General features: G+C 41.4%; 1 pseudogene across 1 annotated transcript in view; it reads left to right on the forward strand.

Annotated features, from left to right (window-relative positions):
• Positions 1 to 4,393, forward strand: part of LOC146514816 (scavenger receptor cysteine-rich type 1 protein M160-like) — a 238,201-nt pseudogene extending 233,808 nt beyond the window's left edge. Inside the window, exons 24-27 of the transcript XR_014874830.1 lie at positions 146 to 427; positions 1,334 to 1,660; positions 2,436 to 2,533; positions 2,652 to 4,393. The product of XR_014874830.1 is annotated as a scavenger receptor cysteine-rich type 1 protein M160-like (transcript). The remainder of the gene's footprint in view (positions 1 to 145; positions 428 to 1,333; positions 1,661 to 2,435; positions 2,534 to 2,651) is intronic.
• The last annotated feature ends 8,830 nt before the right edge of the window (positions 4,394 to 13,223 follow it).

Genomic DNA, 13,223 nt, shown 5'->3' on the forward strand with positions numbered 1-13,223 from the left:
AAAAAAAAAAAAAAAAACGTCAAATGATTGGCTAGAATCTAAAGTGTATCACAGCTCAGGAAAATAAAGCATCGAAATGTGCGCTACTTTTCAGTCTGGTTACTACCGTTTCCCTACTTATGTAACAACTCTGCTTTCTGTACAGAGCCTGTCAGGTTGGTGGGCCAAGCCAGTCGCTGTGCCGGCATGCTGGAGGTGAAAGTGGGAAAGTGGAGAACAATCGATTATTTTGACTGGGATCTGAAGGAGGCACATGTCGTCTGTGAACATTTGGGCTGTGGCTCTGCATTTTCTATACAATGGAAAAATGAGCCTTCTGAGATTTCTGTGTTGAAAATTGAGCCTGATTGTGTTCACTCCGGATCTGCTCTGAGAGAATGTGCAAAATCATCTTCCTCTTTCCTAACCCTGAATGTCACCTGCAAAGGTAAGCAGAATCATCTATCACATATCCTTATGTTATCCACTTTGCAGGGTTTAGTTCTTGTTTGTCACGATCACTGCTCTTCTCAAATATGTCATACTTTCTGGGAAATTTTATCAAATGCTTCATTCCATTTTTATGCAGATGTCAGTTATTTATTATCTGCTTCACCAGTAAAGACACCTGAATTCCTGTATTTCCTTTTGCCTGTCTCATTTAACTTAACCATCTCAGACTTTTCTTAAATGGCAAAAAGAGAGTCTGAACCCCAAAAGACAAAAACTGCTCAGTTAGCTGTTACTGAAGTAGCAACACCAAAAAAGTATCTGAACATAATTAGTGGAATCATTTGTAAAATTGTGACATGAAAACTTTGCAAACTAAAACTTAACACATATTAATACCCAATGTCAAAAGAAAGCCATTTTACCTTGACTGTTGCATCTGTTGTAGACAATCAGTGTTCACCAGCAAAGCAGCTACTAACTTAAAATGTACGTTCATCTCCAAACTGGATGGAAATAAAACAGACAAGTCGGGATGAGAAAGGAGATAAAGAGCTGCTGTGACTAAAACAACGTGAAAACTGAAACAAATTGCAATGAAGAACACAAACTGTCCACCAGACAGGAAAACTGGAGGTTAATGGTTTGAGAGAGGGCTCGAGGAGCAGACATATGCTCTGCTGTTTACAGTAAATGGTTCTGGAGAGAGTGCATCCAGCTGAGATCCTGCTTCATTTTTTTTAACAGAAGGTGGATGTGACCTCACCTTGCATCATCTCTATGCTGATGCAATACTGCTGACGGAACACGCCTGTAGTAAAGTGTTTTCCACACACTTTGATTATCCCATCACATAGAGTGGGTGTGATTTCACCTTCCACATCTTTCAACTTTGGGTTTACAGACCTGCTGGTTCAGCCAATCATCTCTGTGTCCTTCATGAATGGGGTCTCCATGGCCCAGCAGCAGGGGCTTCAGGTGTCCAGGGGCTCTAACTTCACCATGAGCTGCTCCATCCAGCCACAGTACCCGGGGGGCTCCTTCCAGCTCACCTTCACCTCATCCAACACGGTGTACAACTACACCCAGCCAGCTGTCAATCATTCCGCCCACTTCCTGTTTCCTGCTGCAGAGCCCGCCCACCAAGGAAACTACAGTTGTATTTATCACGTCTATGTTTTTTACCATGAATTGTCCTCTGAGAGCCCCCTGCTATCTGTCACTGTGTCAGGTAAGTTGAAGCAGAGGCTGCTGGGTTTGTGTTCAGGTCAGCGTTAAATAACAGAGAGGTTCAGGTTATGAGTTATGGTACTACTACTATGATGCATACACTGCAGTATTCTGAGATACATAGAAATATTAGCCATAAATATGCAGTAAGTATTTTTGTACTTTACCACATGACCACATGTGGTCTTGAGCCACAGGTCTTCAGCTTTTTGAAGGTCTTTCACTGTTTTTCTTTGGACATTAGCTGCTTTATCACGAATTTTCAGTCCAGTCCTTGTACCTGACTGATCAACTAGTGTTGTGTCTACACATAACAGATAACTTGGCAAGGACTCAATTTTTAATGTTGCTTTAATCAATATTGTACTAAAAACCTGCCACCAAAGTGCAGCAATTTTGACATGTCTTAAGTTAAATCTATGAAAAATGCCAAATATGATACAGTTTGAAAAGCATAAAACCAAAAAGGTTTTATGCCTTTTTTTTCTTGCCTTTCAGTCTCATCCAAAAATCTGATGAGACTGGAAAAGCAGAGGGAAAAATAAAAAGTGTGGCTGGCCTAACAAATTATCTACAGTAGATTAACAGTATCTGAATGCCATGTTATTTTTTCATTTATGTTTCCATGTGTTTCAATGGATTGCTGCACTGCATTTGTTTAGCAAAACATAAAGGAGTGGCTGAAAACTTACTGTACTGTACATGTAATAGATACGTCCCCTGGACTGAATCATCTCTTTAATGATGCTTGATGACTGTGAATGTGTCTTTATCAGATCCCAATCAGTCAGACGTTGTTAAAGTTGTTGTCATAACACTGGTCGCCCTGCTGGTCATTGTACTCATCATCCTTGGTCTTCATCTCTACCGTCAGGTACTGAACATGTTTGTAGCTGAGAATGAAGCCTTAGCCTGTTTGGGTTTTTTTTCAACTGAAAAGAGGAATGATGTAGAAAGCCTGATTGCTGTGCTGTTATGTTTCTCCAGCTCAGCAGACAGTAGAACAGTGAGCTGACTGACCCTACATGCTCTGTTTGAGCCATTCGAGGAAGGCCAGGAACAAGTTCAGCCAGCAGAGGAGGACCTCCAAGGAGCTCGAAAGCATGTTTGGACGGAGCATGGTCTCATTTCTACACCATCTCTTTTGTCCTCCATCCTCCTGATTTTGAACCAGAGGTCCGGTCAAAGCTCCATCCTGAAGAACTGTCAGTTTTCTTTGGCAGCTGTAATCAGCAGGGCTGTGCAGAAATTTTGCTCAAAGTCAGGGGCGGATGTAGAAGGGTGGCATGGGGTGGCAAGTGCCACCCTAAAATGATCTCTTGCACCCCAAGTGCCACCCCAGTTTTGCATATGACAGTGTTGTTTATTAAAATAAGATAGCATTAACAGTTTGAGTGTAGTTACAGTTAACAGTGAATATAAATGCTAAAACTGAATATGTTACATAGTTTTCCCCACCTCCGCCATTAACAAATAGTTCGGCCCATAGCGGGACGGCTTTTTTCTTGTTTTCAGTAGCTAGCAATGCTTATGATTGTGCCAGAGCACATTTTGAACAACACCATGGGAATTTCACATTTCACACAGGTGGTTGGTTGTTGCACTCTGGAAATGGAATGAAGATGAGTGTTATTAACCCTCTGTGGTCCACGGACACGCTGCACTTCCAAATCACATGATGGATTTAAGGCCGATATAGCAACAAACTGCAGCCACGCGGGGTATTTCAGCCCGTGTTAAAAGTTTGCACTTTAAAGTATCACTGGGCTTTACATTTTAATTACAGGCCAGTAAATATATATATATATATATATATATATATAAGCCATGCTTTTTTCTAAATACTGTCGTCACGTTTTTCATTTTCTTTTTTAAGTGTTTTCTAAGGAGAGTGCAAACACAGTAAAGAAAGGGAAAAAAAGTCACCTCTTTCCTATCAATGGAAAAATGTACCATGTCAATCAATTTTTTTTTTTAAAAAAAAGTCAACACATGGAATTTGGTTGTTTAGGAAGAGGGGCAAGTTTTGGGAGTGACGGTAACGGGAGCGAGACAGAGCGAGCAAGTGAGAAAAAGAGAGCGCCTTTAGATGTGGGAGATTTCTGATGTTTAGCGTGGAGTGTATAGTTGGTCTGTTGTGTAGTCGTTGATTTGTGTGGTGTGTCAGTGAGGGCACTAATCAGTGTCACAAAGGCAGATTGCAATGAAAACACTATCACCAAGTAGCAAACCAGCGGAGTGATACACCTCCTGTTGTCAGGCCTGCAGGTTTATCCCTGTGCTGTTCTCCTCTGTCTTGTGGTGGACAAACATTTTTTTCTTTTTACTGGCACACATAATTTGTGGGGCATCTTGTTGCAACACCTTATTGTTTTCTCATTTTAGTTATAGTAAAATTTTTAATAGGTTGTACATAATTAAAAAAACGGTGGGCGTATTGACTGCATTTATAGATAAATAGTTGTATATGTTTACAAAATGTGTAATTTATAAAAAATAATTTACTCAAAATAATTTACTCAACATGTCTGTGGTTTTTACAGTAAAAAAAAATACTACTAGGATTTTATGTTTTTTGTGTGCTTTCAGATCAGTAATATTAATACAGTATGTCAATGAAAAAACAATTAATTCAGACACTTGAGGTTGAGCTGAAATGAATGATACCAAGCAAGGCAAGGGGAAAAAATAAAATAAAACAATTTGAAAGTGAAATACAAATGTAAAATCAAAAGGTGTCAAAAATGGTTATATTTTGGACCTCAGAGTCCAACAAATCCAACAAATCATGAAAAATTAGGTTTAAATTTTTGTTGTGTAGCTTTCTGGATTTCATACTTTTTGGGCTACATATTTATTTATTATACAGACTATACAGTACATAAAATCTTTTTATGTAACTAAAGTGTTTAATTATGTGGGCTACAGAAAATAATTAAGTTATAGACTACATTTATATAAAAATAAATGTGTATACTTACTGCATTTGAATCATTTTAACCATAAGTAACCACCTGAATATGTGTTTGGGATAAAAAAGGCTTTGATTTTGCCACCCTATTTTGATTTCTTTGCCACCCTCATGCCACCCTAAGAAAATTTCGCTAGATCCGCCCTTGCTCAAAGTTAAAAAGAGGCACATAGAACCAGGCTGAATAACAACAACCCACATTCATCACGAATTTAATATGGAATTGCATTATACTATATCACTGTCATCAGGTGGGGGCAATGCTAAGTAAGTGTTTTACCTGATGGGGTACAATGTTAGTGTTGAGGGGTTGCTGCTGCTCCTGCTGGTCAGCTGGGCTGTGTTGATCTGAGACTGTAGACATTAAAAAGTCCATAGGTGGGATGGTATCTGATTAAACAAGTGTTATTAGATGATAATAAAATGCAAAGATTGATGACAGCGCTTGGAATCATAAGACAACAGACTAAAAAAAAACTGCAGGAAATAAACTAGGCTCTGCCTGTGACTCACTCTCTCACTCTCTTTCTCCTACCATCTATCACTCTTTACTTGCTGATCTGAGAAAAAGGCACAATTTGCTATTGCATCAATCTATTATTTAATTATCCACACTTAAAAACTCTTGCACCTAATCCATAATAAAGAAATGATCTTCAGATCACAGATTGCTGGCAGCAGACATGTCTGCACTCTGAGGGCGAAAGAAAAGAAACCATCGTAGTTCAAATTCACTTTATTTTATTTTATTTTTTTTTAAAGTATCAGTATTGAACTCTTAACATGTGTCTATCAAACGTTTAGAGTTATTGCTTGGGATATTTTCTTTCTGCACTCAATTTTCTACTGGTTCTTAAACAATGTGTGATGGACATTTTGGTCCCAAAAAACTGCCAAATCTGAGCCTAAAAATAAATAATTTTTAAATAATTTTTATTTAAAATGCATGCACTCACTGACAAACACGTTGTGTTTTCTCTCACTGCTTCACAATAAAAGCTTCCCTCTGCTTATCTGTTATTCTGAAAGAGCTACGGGACATAAATAGTGTGAGAGCAGGAATTGATGAATAAACAGTAATGATAACAGGAAGTGATGAATGAACAACATTAAGAGCAGAAAGGGATGAATATATGTTAATGAGAGCAGGAAGATATGAATAAACAGTAACAAGAGCAGGAAGTTTGGAGTTAGTCTGAAATCCAAAGCACAGATTGAGTCCACAGTTGCCACAATGAGACTGTTTCAAACAGCAGTTCAGTGTTTCTATAGAAGATCTGTGGTAACATGAGCAGAATTCCATGGAACCAATGTGACTGTAATGAGTCAGCATGAAGTGAACAGAGTGAACTGAAAATTTGTGTAGAAACAGGAAATGTGATCAGCTGCACTTCTGACTGTTGCTGAGAGAAACCTGATGGACTGATGGTGAGTCTTCTTTTAGAGACAAACAGGACTTGACTGCAGCTCTCCTGCTACTCTAATCACTTTAACTTTTACTTCTTAGAAATGATGTTGAACTTTTTGTTTTTCAGTTATTGTTCATCCTCTACCTGCAGCTGTGTGTCTGGTTTTGGTGCCTCTTCCTTTGGAGGAGAAGGAATCAGCTGGTTTATACTATGTAACAGGGAGGGAGCACATCTACCATGAATTCATTCCTTTAGTCATGATATTGTCAGTGCTACATTGAAACCTTTTGCCTCATGTGATGCATTCCACCTGCATTTCACATTTCTGATTCGTTGAGACTCATGTGACTCTCTCAGGTGACTCCTCTTCTCCTACTGCACCTGAAGCATCTGTTCTGGTTCTCCAAACTGCTCAACCTGAGCTGTTCCTCTTATGTCCTCATTTCTAATCTTGTCCTTCTGCTCACTCCCAATGAACACCTGAAATCGTTTAACTTAATTGTCTTCAACTACCTCAGAGGAACCAAATACAGGACTTGGAGACAGACTGAAGCAAAAAAAACAAAACTAAACAAAAACCTTTCACTGAGGTTGGCGTCAGTTGAAAATAGCAAATTCATGAGGTGAAAAAACAGGCAAGGAACACACCGGGCAGGTTAACAGCCGCTCAGGCTGCGTCCATGGGTATTTTTGAAAACACAGCTTTTTCTGTGCGTTTGGGCCTTTCATCCGCACGTACACAGCATTTTAAATCACTAAATAGAGATAGATATAGAGATTATTAAAAGAAATAGATATTATTAAAACTCCTACAGGGTGGAGATTTTTGAAAACTCCCTTTTTGCGTTACGTGTGGATGAGGAAAACGGAGCTCTTGTCACGCAACATCAAAGGTGTGCATATGTTTTGATGTCATGCTGTGTGAGAGTGAGAGCCAGTGAGACAAAATCCAAAATACTGTCTTTAGTTATTAACATTTGAAATGATGAAGGAACTTGAAAAGTGACATGAAATTAGCTGGCTTTCCAGAAAAAAAAAAAAAAACTTTTCAGAAGTACTTCAGGTTTTGTTCCACACAAAACCCTGTTTACTCTTTCCCTCCCAGGCTTCTAGACTTCTGATTGGCCAACATTTCTACAGGGTTAGGATTTGGCATGTTGTTGACAGTGTTTGACTTAGTTTTTTGCATTTACGTGGCAATATCATCTGAATTTCTGGAGCGGGACCACTCCTCCTTTACGCCCCCTCTGGCCTCAGGCTATAAAAGCCCCCCTTCTCCAATACCTGCTGTTCTCATTTTCATGCCCCCCCTGCCCCCCCCCCCTTTTTTCTTTCCTCTCTTCTCCTGTCCTCTCCTCTCTTCCTTTCCTCCCTTATTTCTCGTTAGTACAGGGGGTTCTGGCCGGCCCGAGAGCCGTCGCCAGTCCCCTTCAAGGCCTTCCCCAAACCGCAGCACTATTCACACACCCTCATCCCTCCCTTGCTCATCGTTACCAAGGGAGTGGTCCCTGCTAGTGAAATGTGGACGGAGATATTTTCCCAAAACTGCACGTGTGGACAAGATTTTTTTCTTTTTTAACAAAAACAGAAAATGTCAGTTTTCAAAAATACCCATTTACGTGTGGACATTGCGAAAGACAAAGAAGAAGCTCTAAACACAACAAGTTACAAGGCGACACTAATAACCTAAAATACAAGACTAACAAACATACTAATGGTAATACATTCATAAAGCACTAATATCACTAATCAGTAACGCGAGTATCCTGAACATAGAAAAACAAAATCAGAGCAGAATACAAAGATTTCTTCCTTGGCTCCAGCTTCTGTCTATTTGTATTCTTCAGCTTATTTTGTAACACACAAAGGAGTGATATATACAGCGTTCTGATCTTTATTTTTGTTCTGGATTGCTTTTCTACTGCTCAACACACAACACAGAACTCCCGGTCAGATCCCAGCATCCTATTCATACAAGTGAGGCATGATTAGATGATGGAGATCAGCCTCCCCTGGCACCACACCCTGAGCCCACTGCTCTACTCTCCAATGTCTTCAACTTCTACTTCAGCCTCTTTCTCCTTTTTGTTTTTCTCCACCTCTCAATCCTTCATTTAGAATTGTTTTGTTGGCTTTTGGGGATCTTATTGGTTTTAGACCTGACTGTTTAATAATTTTACTTCTGCTCACTCCTTTTAACTCACTGTAACTGTGTTTTTTTTTAATATATATACATTGTGCTGTGTTGGCTTATTTATCGACTGGAAGTCCAGTTTTGTATTTGTGTAGTACTGAGAAACACAGATGAGTAGTTAATGAAGTATGTTTTATTTATTGCCTCACTACTTTTAAAATGTTTAGAATTAATAGTTCAAGTAGGATTATTAAAAGCAGAGCAGTGTACAAAATATATTTATCACTGACTGAAGTCAGCTTAAAGTACAAGTATTTGTAAGTGTGCAAAAGCATTAACATTTAATTATAAGTGGGGCTCACAGACATATCAGAAATGGAACTCACATAATCACATCAAAACATACTTTAATGACATGATTTAATGTAAACTGCATGTTTTACTACCCTGTTATAAAATCCACTGACCTCTTTAGGGCCTCATAATTAAAACAGAAACTATGTCAGTTGCTGAAAAGCTTATTTGTATCTCTAAAACTGCTGCACTGCCCGTTACTGCAAACCTGCATGCCCAAACGTATAGTTAGCATGCACTCATCTACAATACACAGTCTACAATATCTTCAATTCCCACCTCCATTAGAACTCTGATGATATTCCTAGGGAGGCAAGGGACATTTACTGTGAATAAGCCATATTCTGCACCTGCATTGTTGAGGCGGCTGCACAGAGTTGTGGCAGCACAGTGGTTGGTGCTTGTCATGGTGGTAATCCCCAAATCAGATAGTGGACACTGAAGGTGAAGGGAACCATTAAACTGAAGATGGAGTCTTATTAGGCTTGTTTAGCCTGTGGGAATCCAGAGTCAGTTGATGGGTACCCCCAGACCAAGCAGAACTCAGATGTGGGAGGAATTTGGTGAGTTCATGGAACCAGACTTTCAGTCGGTCTCTAAGCAATTCCAGCAAACCGTCAGCTGACTCAGAAGGGGAAAGTGGTGCACTACACAATGTATAAAGCAGGTGGGGTGCGGTTGAATTTAACTGAGGATATAGTTGGGTGGGGTGGAGATCTGGGGTGGGGCCTCTGTATTGGTAGTATGGGAAGGTGGTTCTAATCTTTAAGGGGACTGGGGGATGTACTCCAGTAATGGGGGGAGGAATCACACTGCTCAATCTTCTTGGGAAGGTCACTGCCAGGGTACTGGATAGAACAGCTCATTAGTTAGTCTAGCATCAGATTCAGGAGGAGCATTGCAGTTTTTATCCTGAACGTGGAATGCTGGAAATTTATTCCCTTAAGGATATTCAACAGGTATCTTGTTGGAAGTGTTTCTGGAGTATTGGGTTATTTAGCTTTGCTACTCAGGTGAGAATCAATAAACTCAGAGGGTTTTAAACTTCACCAGGGCTGCTCTTTGTCTCTTACTCTGTTCATAATTTTTATGGACAGAATTTCTAGGTGGACCCAAGAAGTGGAACTGGCATTAGGATTTCATCTTTGGTGGTCTCCAGCTCACACTGGAGGAGCTGAGCTTTGCAATTAAAGGCCATGGACATTTGCCATGAAAGGGTGGAGAACTCACTCTGGGTCAGGGATGAGTTGCTGCCACAGGTGTAGGAGTTTAAGGACATCAGGTTTATGAGTGAGGGGAGATGACAAAAAGCTTGGGGCAAATTGCAGTTAGGATGCTGTATTGGCATGTTGTGGTAAAAATAGAGCTGAGTGCAAAAGCGAAACTGGTGATTTACTGGTTGATCTCTGTTACGAGCCTCAGCTATGATTACAAATTGTGGGTAGAGTGAAAGAATGGGGACTGACCTATCCTTTACAGATAAGATGAGGAGTTCTGTTATTTAGCAGGATGTTTGTGAAAGTACAGCTGCTACTCCTCAACATCGAAAGCAGGCAGTTGAGGTAGTTCAGCATCTGACCGGGTTGCCTGAACCACCAGATGTTCTGGGCATGTGTGTACCTTCGAGTTCCCGAGGTACACAAAGCACATGCTGGAGAGATTATCTCAGCTGTCTCTCAGCTGACCTAGAAACGTTTTGGTGTTCCCCTGGATAAACTGGAGGATGTGGTTGGAGAGAGGGAAGTCTGGACTTCTCTGCTTAAGTTGCTGCCACTGTAACCCAGCCTTCAGACAAGCAGCAGAGAAGGAATTGATGTATGGAGTGTGTGTCTTTAGTAGAAAACTGAGCTGATGGTCAGTCACATCAGCCGATAAATTTGTGTGGATGTAGGATGAGTTTCTTGGAGGTCCTCCTGAGCTCCTTTATTTGCAGCTGGCGTTCCTTCAGCCTCACAAACACCCCGATTACACTCAAGGAGCTCAGTGTTCTCCCGTCTGCTGGATTTCTGCCCCCTGCTGGCCTGGACACACATGACAACAGAGAGATCAGAGTGATAGCATCACAGGCTGAGGGCTTCATAATCAGATACAAACATGTGTTCAGTACCTGACAGTAGAAATAAAGGACAGTGATCACCAGCAGCAGAGTCAGCGGTAGGACGAGCATAGTGATAAGAACTGAAATCTGTTGGAGTTATGTTTTTGTTTCAGAACCAGTTAACATATACACCAATACTTTATTTGTTCTTTTAAAACATGAGTGATTTCTATCCATCCATTTTCTTCAATCTTTCAGTCTCCCGCTCCCTTCTCCTCACACTCATGAACAAGACTCTGAGAGACTTAACTCATTAAAACCTACAGTACCAAACTACCGTAACTCTTAAACCATTGGTGTGATTGTAGAACTTTCCAATGGTTCCTGAAAGCATCATCTCTGTGCTTTTTCAGTGATATTGGGGTCATTATGATCATCCCAGGCAGGGCACCACATCCAAATCTTGGTAAAAAACACAGAAAACAACACAGCAAAAGGAGTTGATTCTTATTCCTGCCACTTCGCATTCAGCTGCAAACCACTCCAATGCAAGCTAGAGGCCACCGTTCTGTATATAAAAGCTATGAACAGTAACAAAGGGCAGCCCTGATGCAGTTCAGCATGTCCTACTTATTGTCATACAAGGATGTGCCTTGAATGCCTTGAAACAAATAGGAGATGGTTAGGAGGCATCCTCCACCTAAGACCAAACCAACTCATTTGGGTACTTTAATAGAAAAGGGTAATGGTTCTATGGTGAGCTTCTTCTAAATGAGTGAGCTCCTCAGTCATTTAGGTGGAATCCAGTTTCTGTAGCATCTGTGATATGGTTCTTTGGGTCACTCTCTTACTAATTCAATTTGGACTTACTCCTTTTCAGAACTGTAAACAGTCTTCAGAGTCTCTGCTTCAGCTCACCTGACACAGTGACAGGCAGTAGGCGGCTCTCAGAGGAGAAGTCATGAGAAAAAATGTAGACGTGATAAACACAGCTGTAGTTTCCTTGATGCGCAGGCTCTTCAGCAGGGACCAGGAAATGGGCAGAGTGATTGACAGCTGGCTGGCTGTAGCTGTATGCTGTGCTGGAGGAGGTAAAGGTGAGCTGGAAGGAGCCCCCTGGGTACTGTGGCTGGATAGAGCAGCTGATGGTGAAGTTAGAGCCCCTGGATACCTGAAGCCCCTGCTGTGGGGCCATGGAGACCCCATCAGTGGAGGACACCGAGATCATTGGCTGAGCCAGCAGGTCTGCAAACCCAAAGTTGAAAGATGTGGAAGGTGAAATCACACCCACTCTATGTGATGGGATAATCAAAGTGTGTGGAAAACACTTTACTACAGGCGTGTTCCGTCAGCAGTCTGTGACCAACAGAAATGAATGTCACAGTGACAGAGGAAACATTATCTGGCATAGATGACTTGTACATGGTATCATCTACCTGAGCAGGTTTAGATCCAGGTTGTAAATCGTATAAGCTGATGTCACACAGTCCCTCATAGCAGATCCAGGCTGAAAACAGTCAGGTTTCACATACAACACACTTCTGTCTAAGATTTTGTGGGTTTGCTTCCCTACAAAAATTGGAAGGCCACAGTTCAGATGTTCACAGGCAACAGCAGCGTCCTTCAAGGACCAGCCAAAGAAATCCACACGTCTCCACTCTCCAAGATATTTCACTTTCATTGTTCCTGCACAGCGACTGGCTCCTCCCTCTAACCTAAAAGGCTCTAACAGAAAGCAGAGAGTCATCGGTAAAGAATAAAGTGAGTTTGAACCACATCAAAGCTGCAGCTCCTCTTCTACCTGAGCAGATGAGTCCAACAACTTTGCCAGGGGAGCAGTTGTTTCTAGCTGAGCCTGAGCTTCTACAGTCCAGGAGAGCAGACTCATGGCCTCCACACTGGAACGCTTTGCTCCACGCTGGAGCGTCCACTTCTCCATAGAGCGCCCCCTGGAGGACCGAAGGAGGCCCACAGCCGAGCTCCCTACAGACCACCTCTGCATCCTGCTGGTCAAAGTCCGCTTCACACACTGAGGACCAGCTCTGGTTAGACTTCACCTCCAGTCTGCCTGAACACAGACTGGAACCATTCAGCAGCCTGACAGAGTCTGGAGACATCAGAGAAGATCAAACAGAGAGAGATCAGATATTTCCATTCAGAGGGGAAATATTAAAATAAAATCGAGGGGGCCAGAGGCAAGGTAAGCGACTCATGTTCTAACTGACGTCAGACGCCAGAGATTTTGGCGGAAAATTTATGCCAATGGTAGCTTAGAATTGAACAAATTGCTTTTAAACTTCAATTTTACCAAATACACTTATCAATTCTCTTATAACTAACAACATTTGTCTAAATGATCTCCAACACCCTGGAGAACGACGGGGAGAGTTTAGAGGCTCTCCAAGATTACATTGATCAGTGCTTCCAGGATCTCGTAACGAAGAAGGTTCAAAGTGCATCTTCCCCGGCTAAATCTGAGACGCCGTCATCGAAAAGATGTCACCTGGCAGATTCAGCTGCCGGAGGAGCTTCAGGTGAAGTCATATTTTGGCCAAATTCGGCCACTTCAAACAAAAGGAACAGGTGAAAAGTCGCGGAAGGGAAATAAAAGGAACGGACTTCAGCGTAAACGATCAGTTCCCCAAAGACGGAACGACG

The sequence above is a fragment of the Neolamprologus multifasciatus genome, chromosome 7 (assembly GCF_963576455.1).
Source record: "Neolamprologus multifasciatus chromosome 7, fNeoMul1.2, whole genome shotgun sequence".
In the NCBI taxonomy this organism is placed as follows: domain Eukaryota; kingdom Metazoa; phylum Chordata; class Actinopteri; order Cichliformes; family Cichlidae; genus Neolamprologus; species Neolamprologus multifasciatus.